This window comes from Podarcis gaigeae (genome assembly GCF_964106915.1).
Source record: "Podarcis gaigeae genome assembly, chromosome: 7".
In the NCBI taxonomy this organism is placed as follows: Eukaryota; Metazoa; Chordata; class Lepidosauria; order Squamata; family Lacertidae; genus Podarcis; species Podarcis gaigeae.
Genome location: NC_139683.1, coordinates 53,256,759 through 53,265,333, shown reverse-complemented (window position 1 = coordinate 53,265,333; position 8,575 = coordinate 53,256,759).

Here is an 8,575-nt window from a genome sequence, read left to right as displayed (position 1 = left end):
ATGGCTGGGGAAAGGGATAGGATTTGCCTACCCCATGTGAATGATCTGCAGTGGATACAACCTTCATGACATGATCATGTGGGAACCAGCCTTCAGTGTGTATATCTATGCCTAAGTAGCTGTAGAACCGAAATGCATCCTTATTAACCACCTGTTTGCCTGAGCTTTCACTTCCCTCTGTTGCCTCCCTTGCCTCCCTTTCTAGATAGTAAACTCCTTTTATAAAGAACCATGTGCATGAATGGTGCCCATTATGTGTGTGTTCATTTAGGGCATGGTTACTTTCACCCTCCTAGCCCTGACGTTGCTTCCTCAAAATGGGTGAGAGTCTTGAGTCTCACTCCACGTGATAACACAAGGAAAGAGCCTGATAAAATTGTGTGTTGTTCCATTGGCACCCTCTTATAGGCTTGCCCTGCAGTTAAACCACAATAGTAATGGCCTGTTCAAATGTATTACAAAAGGACTATCAACTACAGTTTTATTGACTGTCAGAAAACAATTCCCATTTTGTGAAACAATAAAAATCAAATTTAGTGTAAACTTTCCCAAGGTTAGAGCCTGCAACCTTATAACGTCAGAAATGAGAACACTAAAGCTACCAGAATCCAAAAGAGAGCAGAAATTATATTTTACAGAAAGGTGTTCTGCAATATTCTGACATATGACCATGTACTGCCACAGCCATAGCCTCAGCACACGCTTCCAATTTACTTGTTTTCTGTGTATCTGACACATTTCTGCCTACTGGGGGAAAGTCAGAAGTGTTTATTTCATCACGATAAAGCTGCAAACACTTAAGTAAGTAAGGCTGAGCCAAAGTAAGGCTGAGCCAAAAGGGAGCACATGCAAGGTTTTTTGAAAGCTGCTCAGCTTGTTCATTCATCCGTTATTTATTATGGTGCATATGTATATTGTTGTATCTCTCTGATGGTGCCGCACATGTGCAGCAGTCCATGTGCAATGAATACTGGAGGAGGAGAAATGTGTCCCTGCGTGGCGTGCAAGGTTTTCAGTAGAAATGGTCTCTTAAAAGTTTTCCACCCTATGTGAAGTTAGAGAAATTGCAGCGGACCTTTCTCTAGTTTGCTAGAGAAATTCTTCAGCTGTTTCTCAATGGCACTGGCTTGGTCCTCAAAGCCTGACAGTGAAGAACTTGAGCTCCCAGTCTGGTTTCTGCCCAAGTCTTTAATGCATAAATCAGATCAGTACATTGGCAAGGCACATATGACACGGTGCAGCAGGTACATAAGAGGCATGGATGCACCTCAGCGACAACTAAGACATTGATCCAATACACACTCTGCACCTTCCTTTTGAATGATGGGGTGGGCACAGCATTTAGCAGGTCAAGTGGCTGGGCTCTCAGGACTGGGCAATCAAAAGGGCACTCTTTCGAGTGGGTTGGACTTGTGAGTTTTGTTCATGCCAGTGCCACATGTGTTGGGCCAATGACATGTTGGAACATACCATTTGTGGAACGAAAGCAATGACAACAGTGAATACTGATCGTATTTACTAGATTGGTTGCCATTCTGGACATGGGACAGGTGAACATCAGCAATTCCCACTACCATTTCTGACTTTGTCAGAATTCTCCCCACCTTTAAGTCCTGGTTTTAACAATGAACTAGTTAAGCACCTTAATGAATGTCTCCCATTGAAACAAGTGTGATTTATACCACTTAACTTAGATGGGGCTGTGAAATGAGTCTGTGCTGTCAACTCTGGCCATGAAAGCAGGGCAAAGCAAAACTGGGAAATATCCTAGGCATACACTTACTTGGTTTTAGACTCCAGAATGAAGATCTTTAAACTTAAAACAGATAAAAATGACAGATTGGGGTTTTCCCTCCACATTTTTTATTCCTACAGCTCTGTGTAAGCTCCATTTCTAAAGTCTTAAGCAAGACATCAACACCTGTAAAAGCCACATACTCTACAAGGAGCCTTCGTTAAAACTTTACCATAAAAAGTTTTAGTGTGTCAGCAAGAAGGAGGAAGTAGGCGAGTGGAGGAGACTGGATGGCTCAGTGTCTCAAAAAGCAAGTTCTTTAGTTAGGCAGTGCAATTCTCCACCACCACCCTGCATTGTATTATATAAATTGGATTCAAGTTGATGTCCATGTCTCTTGAATCAGCTGGGATTTCTTTTTTCCTCCTGCTTTTCACAGAATGCTCCTCTGCCAATTACTGGTCAGTTGCTATTTTAAATTTGTTACCAACTCATGAAAATGAGTTCTTCAGCACAGGAATGCAAGTTTTCTTCCCCAAGAATGCAACCGACAATGAGGAAACCCATCCAAACAGATCTAGATGGTAGTTCTAATTGCATCTAAATAAATCTATGCACTAGAGAAAGTCATGTTTCCTTTGAATTAAAAAAATACTAATAAAAATATCGTAATGGGAGAGCAAAGAGATGTTTGCCCTATATATACTCTGTGCAGATTCATGCATCTTTCTCTGTAATTATTAAAATAAGGGTTTTGTCCGACTACTTGCTGAGACCTCCTGATATGTTAAAATGAGTTCACATAATACAACTGCATGGGAATATCTAAATTTATTCAAATATGATTCCAGTGCCTACATGCAGGGAGCCTTCTATTCATTAAGAAGGAATAATACCAAGTCACGCTGTTATAATTTCAAGTTCATGGTGTTTAAAGCATAGGCTTTGCTTGCGCCTTCTCCTTCCTACTAATGAGAAGAGAAAGCAGATATGTTGGTATTTGGAGCTCTAAGTGGACAGATAACAGGAAGATTTTGTCAAGGACCTTGTATGTTACATCTGATTATTTCCTAGCAGTTATGTGCCCCCTAAATTTCCCATGAAACTAATGATACAACTTTTCTTATAAGTGAAGGGTAATGACAAACACAAAGGTTTAATATGCAAACCTATAAATGTCTACTGAGAAGCAAGTCCCACTGAATTCAATGGAACACACTCTTGGGTATGTTTCCTGGATGGTGTCTTAAGGGGACTTCCAGATGACCTGTTTATTGAGCATTCACCCTGATTTGTTTGCAGGGAGATTAGAAGACATTGGGTATTTAATGAGTGTCCATTCTGATTTGTTTGCAAGGATCTGACCTCTAAATGAACTTGAATTGCATAACTTGGTTTTGCATAACTTGGTTTTGCCAGTATGTGTTTGAATCCCACCCCAAAACAGCAACAGTTTGGAAGAACTCTAGTTGCAATGGAAATGAATTGAAAGAATATTCTTTGCACTGGGACATCTTAGTAAATGTGTGTCCAAACCACTTCTGTCACGTGAATCAGTATACATTATTATTACTGTTGTTATTAAAATGCATTTTCAGGCCACCTTTCAGCCATTGTTGTATACTCAAAGGGTCCTCAAAGCTGTGACAAGTATATCAAATAGCAATAACAATTAATATGCCTTAAAAGCACAACAGATCAAGCAAGCAGCAGGCACAACCATATATGTATTTTTACATGAGTTTCCACTTGCTCATTCCTTACATTTTTCTTTCAAAATCCTCTGCATCAATGGAGGCTAGTCCATTTGAGCCAAGGGGGCACTGCCCCACCAACCTCAGTTTCCCCTCAGCTAGCACACTAAGTCCAGTGGGTGACCCTGACTGTCAGTTTCATCCTCTTCAGCAGTCTCAGGGTTACTGCTGTAGAACTCAGCAGGGAGCAAAATAAGATCAAAGCTAGAATTAGTTGGCTCTGCCTGTCATTGTCTCTGGTTCCACCTACTGTTGGCCTTCTGCCCTACCAGTTCCAATGGGCACCAGCTACTAGTTGGTTGGCATCCATCTGTCCCGAGAGACAGTGGACTGTGCCTCCAGGGGTGAAGCCAACCCACTGTGTTAGCAGCACCAAAGTGTCCTCCCCAGGGCATATGCCTGGGGAGGGTATATGGAGGTCTTGGACTGCCTAAATGACAATGCCCCCCTCTTGGCCTTGCTGATGTGGTCCAAAGGAAAGCAGAGCAATACGTTTGGCACCAGCTTGGCTGCAGGAGTTGCCAGAAGGATGCGTACAAGGTACTATCCAACCATTTTAGGGACCCCACTTCAGATTTGTGTAGAGTTTACTCCTTAGCCTTTTCTTCTCTCAAAGATATCCTGCAAGGTAGCAGAGGTTTAGGATCAGAGTTTTCCTTCTCTTAGATGGGCTACCTTCCCAGGTAGACAAGTTCAATCTGCCTCTCACTTCCCAAGAAACTTGCCTTTTTGGCCATTGGACCCACTATTGGTGTCATCCACTCAATCCACCAGTGCCTGTCTTCACATGCAGATGAAGTCCATAACTCACTGAGGGTTTGAGACTCATCAGTTGCTCTCACCTGGTTTAGCCAAACAGGCAAAGCCGTTCCTGCTGAGGCTGCTGTCACATGCTGACAGCTTCTAGGAGGCACAGGTGAGCCCTGAGTGCAAGGTGGAGACCAAAGGTTGACAAACTACCCCAGAGAGAGCATGATGTGTCCTCCACCAGAGGTACTACCCCTCCTCTAGCACCCCATATACCCCACCAATCACTGTTCTGCATATCCTTAGCATCTAACCCATTCATATTTTTCAAATGACCATTTTGTAAGGAAGGAAGAGAAATTTTATATTTCATTCATGACTTAGACTCATAGTACTGGTTTTCGTGGGGCAGTCATAAGATTGACTGTGATGGGGAAATGGATGTTAGAATAATGGGTATTCTTAACATAAGGAAAGTGATATCCAGAAAATATTAAAAGGGAAGGCAATGTTTTCTTTATGTGTATTAGTATGGTTAGAATAGTTTCTCATATGCCTGGCAGGCATTCACAATATAATCCTGTTAGAAACAGAAAAAGTAACTTTTTTTTCTCAAGGTAAATTGGTAGAAGAGGCTCATAAGCCATTTTTTGTTTGTTTGATTATATTTTTCTCCATTTACTTAGATGCTGTTTGCTAGTTTTATTGCAAACTCTCCAAGCCTTAAATGAAATCTATTGAACTTAACAGCTGGAGTCAAGAAAACAACAGAAAAATGAATGGATACTTCATATTTAATAATGGTCCTTAACTGAAAAAATATCAGTGTTTCTTTCTCTCTCCAAAAAGTGGAGTGAATTTCTTTTGTATATCTGTGCACTGAGACCCACAGATAGAAGAGGCACCAATGCTTCAAACTAGAAAATTTAAACAGTTGACAAAACACTGGATAGTTTTATTCCCCATGCAGGTCTACAGCTGTTTCTTCCTAGAGTAGCCTCTAGCCTTCTAGTGCAGGAGAAGACTAAAATGCATTGGGTTGAAATGGTCTTCTACCAGTAGACTCAACCCCACCTGAGACAGTTGCAGCAGCAACTGTTAAAAGGTTGTTGTTGTTGTTGTTGTTGTTGTTGTTCCAAATGGAGTTATGGAGCAGGGAAGAGATGAGGCAAAAACAGCAGAGAAGCAGTTAAAATTAAAAGTTGCAAGTTGGGATTAAAGGTGAATTCCAGTTGTGATGAGAATTGAAGGTTATTGGATTAGCCTACAGCAGGGTTTTCTGGAAGCCTTGGTCAGATTGTACCCATCATAAACATTGCAATCTCTTTAATGTTTCTCAACTAATCTGTATAAAACCATGCTCCTCAAAGGTCAGTAATGTGTTCCTCTGATGTCTACGCCCTAGGTGGCTGCCTAGTTGGCCTAATGATAGCAGCCTTGCCCACCCCAATATGCATATTTAGTGCCTGTGAGAAGGGCTCTGTATGCACACTTACCTACATAAGCATGTAGCATCCCTCCATGCAAGGAGAGATCCTGATTAGATCCCTTCCTTGTGTACCAACAGCATCAGATGCATCAGCCATGATGGCAGGGCACCTCACATGTACCTCACATGTTCATTTGATAGATGAGATAATTATCTGAAGGTGGTCTTTGGGGAGTATACAATTCAGTATAAGTAAATTCCTAGCATAGCCTTAAAGTTCAACTTTGCTGGTGAAAAGTCCAGGAAAAGTAACTTCTGAAATCAGAGGAAATCATTTAAAGACTAGTGTGTATACTGCAGACTCCCTACCTCCTAAAGAAATGGGAGAAAAAGCAATCAGACTCTCCCCCAGGTGCTTGCTTGACCTGAACTCACTATAGCCACTTCTCAGCAGCTGATGGCAGGTCTGATCACTCTTAAGGTAATTGGCAGAAATGGGCCATTAATAAGAACAAGCTGTACAGTGTTGCTTAGGTCAAAGTACTTTTTACACATCGGTTTCAAATTTCAAGGACCATATTTCTCAACAAGCTATAACCTTTTTCTTTATCTGAGCTATAACTGCATTAGAATTGCAGGACAGAGATGAAAATATTGTGAGGCCGAAGTCACATTACATCTTACATCACCCAGACTATAGCGTGCCACAAGCAAATATGCCTACAGAGCAGGTAGTTCATGATGCCATAGTCAAGTGAGCCAAATTGGCTCCTGGCCTCTGGGTGGTTTAATAATAATTAAAATACTTTATAAAATAACTGCCATGATCACAATGAGGAAATAATTTTTCACAGGTTGGACTCTGAGCATGAGCAAATAGCACCCACCAAAACATAAAATGAGATTTGGGAAGTGTTGGGGGCACACGTTCATGTCCCAACATCTTACATGTAAGTCAAAGTCATCCGTGGAAGGAACAAATGTAACAGGATCATATGAAAGAAAGACCTGATTAGCCACAACTAAGGATTTTTTGTACTTACCAACTTTATTAGCAGGGGAAGCCAAATGCCCCTTTTGCCAGTTTTGTGGGCAGGGCAGATTGGAACAAGATATCCCTCTACCCAGTCCTGCTGGCATCCGCTGGCTTTCAAAGAAGTGAACACAAGTGCTGCTAATGACAGCTATTGCCAAAATGGGAGTTCCGGGGACAGAAGAGTCTTAGCAGACCTAGAATCCATTTGACCCCAATCTGCCTCCACTGTCATTGCATGATGGCATCAGGCCTGATCATAGCACCGACTACAGGCTACCTCAGCAATTTGCCAACGCTGTGCTTTACACCTCAGCTGGCAATGCTGTGGAGGCATCTGTAGCCTGCATCTCCGTTAAGACCTTCCAGAAAGCATTGGGGGTTAGGATTCTCCCCGAAAACTTTTTTACATTCATTTCCCACCTTATTTTCATCAAACTCAAGGTGTGTGACTGCCAGGAAGTCTCCCATTCAATCCCTGAGCAGACCCAGTCCTCCTTACCTTAACTGAGGTTGTGGCCTTATGTGTCTTCAGACTAAACCCTAGAGCCAGAGGGTGCCCCTCTTCTTTTCTGGGAAACGAAATCACATCAGCAGGGGCAAAACTGAATGCTCAAAAAAGATGAGGGGGTGGAGATGATTGAGGATAGGTGGAGAGAACTTTCATTTTGATGTACAGGTCTAGCTTTCAATTACATGAGGGTTCACCCTGAATTTGGATAATCAGGATCTCCATAATAGAAACTCTGTTATTTATTCACTTCTGCAGGTCTTTAATTATTTGAAAAACTAAACAAATTCTGTAAAAGTGTGATCTTATAACAAGAGCAAGCAAGTTTTTAAAATTATACTTAGCTGATAGCAGAACTTTTAATGCTGCTTTTCTTGGGAGTATAGTTTTTTAAGCATTATTTCTTTCCTAACCTTACCAGCAGCTTAGCTTCTTGAAAATGATGTTACTGAAAGAAATAATACAATTCACCACAAGAGGGTGCCCATAGTAAACCAATCATCATCATTTATATATGTAGCATTACTATAGTGAACTGAAAACTCTTTGCCATTCCTTATGCAGCCAAATGGCAATAAACATGTACAAAAAGGAGGTGCCTGCAGGTTTAAGGGAATCCCAAGAGTTGAATAAATACAAAATACATTTAGAACAAAAATCCCTACAGGAAGCGTACCATCTCCAAACAGCCCAGTAAAGACCCAGGGTACTCAAGTATCCATAGAATTATGGCTGATTTGTGCAGCGATGTGGGGAGGCAGAAAATTGCATGGGTATGTTGGTATGGAATGGAGTATACTCAACAGGACAAGGGCACACTGCAACGTTTTGTTGTAGGTCATCATAGAATTCTAGAGTTGGAAAGGACTCTGAGGGTCATCTAGTCCAAACCCCTGCAATGCAGAGAACTCAAATGAAGCATCCCTGACAGGGGGCCACCCAGCCTTTCTTCAAAAACCTCCAATGAAGGCGAGTCCAGCCACTTTCTGGGATACTCCATTCCATGGTCAAACAATTCCTACTATCAGGAAGTTCTTTAGTCAAAATCTCCTTTCTTGATACTTAAATCCATTGGTTCAAGTCCTACCCTCCAGAGCAGAAGAAAACAAGCTTCCTTCATCACCCGTGTGACAGCCCTTCAGATATTTGAAGATGAATATCGTATCACTGCTCAGTCTTCTCTGAGCTAGACATACACAACTCCGGAACTGTTCCTCATAAGGATTGGTCTTATTGGTCATTCCTATGTTCAGGCAATAGCAGTCAGTGGAACATCTGGTCTCTCTGCATGGCTGATGCTTTGGGGAAGGGAAGGTGGGGGCAAGGTCAGTGTGGTGCAAATGAACTGGTGGAACCAATCCAGGGC